Below are 1,369 nucleotides of genomic sequence, written 5' to 3'. Positions count from 1 at the left end.
CCACTGCCCTGTCCCCACCCCACCCCCAGCTTGTGGGCCAGGGTTGGAATTTTATAGAACGGGTTCCTGTGACCACTTGGGAAAATCTTAGGCCTCCAGTCTCCTGGCTCCAGCGCCCCACCTCCCTCCCAGTGCCTGAGTTTTGGGGGAGAGAAGGAAGAGCGGACAAAACCCTGTTTCTCTCCTATTCTTGTTTCTGGACAATGGGAAAGCCCTGGCTAGAGCAGTGGGGTTGAGGCCAGGCTGAGTCTGTTGGAAAAGAACTTCAGAAACCCCTGACTCCGGGCGGGGTAGGGTGGGGGTGGAATCTAGGCGCAGAGAGAGAAACCAAAGTGCCCAGGGTGACCCAGAGAGCGGCAGGGCTGAGGTTGGAACCCAGGAGTCTGGACACTCAGCTGGAGTTAATGAGGCCGGCGTTTGTTTTTTGGAGACTTCAGGGCTCTGCTGGATTCAGTGATTTGGTCTGCTTTCTCCCGCTTTCCCCCATCGTGGGCACACACACACACTGTGTGAGGAGAGGGAGGTGGAGGTGCTGAGGATGTGATTCCAGTGGGGGTGGCATGGGGATGGAAGCCCTGGAAGGATGAGCCTGGGGGAGGAGGCGGCATCTGCCCCCCTACTTCCCATCCACCAGCCACCCCCAGAGCTGTGGTTTATTTGACTAGGCAGCCCTTCTGGGCCCGGGGGTGGGGGGCGCTGGGGGGGGTGAGGGGAAAGGCGAGGTGATGGGAAAAGGCTGCTCTGGGGCTCCCTGCCCCCTTAGTCCTGGGGAAGGGGGATGCTTGACATCACCCGCAGGCCCTCTAACCCCATTCTTTCCACTGCAGGCTCTTTCCTTGGGTATGTTCAGTTATTCTGGGGGAAGGTCTGTTATTTGGGGGGAAGGGAGGCAGCTGCCTACTTCACAGGTCAAGACAGAGTTAAAAACAAAACCGCAGCAAATTCAACACCCCGTGTCCTTCAGGGACTTTCCATGACACCTTCCTTCCCCCTCTCCCCTCAAGCCAGGGAGTACCTCCCCAGAGGGCCTCCCCACCCCAGGTGCAGTGGCTTTTGGCTTTTATGCAAACAACTGTCTGACTGGGAATGCTCTGCAGCCTGACCTTGTGTGCCCTGCCGCAGGAGCTCCTCTGCCAGCCCTCAGCAGGCCTGGCCTTCCCAGGACTCTCACCCTTTGCCCCCAACTCTTCCTCAGACTCTGGATTCCAGGGGATGGGAGGGAGGCCAGGAAGCCAGGTCCTTGGCCCTCTGCCTGCCCTGGGGTGGCAGTTGCCTGCAGGTGGAGGCTTGCACCGCAGCAGCCAGGGTGAATGGCCTGGTTGTGTGGAGAGATGGGGGAGGGGGAGGTTGCAGGTGTTGGATGCCCTCC

The sequence above is a fragment of the Bison bison genome, unplaced genomic scaffold (genome assembly GCF_000754665.1).
Source record: "Bison bison bison isolate TAMUID 2011002044 unplaced genomic scaffold, Bison_UMD1.0 scf7180017864180, whole genome shotgun sequence".
NCBI classification, from domain to species: domain Eukaryota; kingdom Metazoa; phylum Chordata; class Mammalia; order Artiodactyla; family Bovidae; genus Bison; species Bison bison.
Note: the sequence above shows the minus strand (reverse complement) of the source record.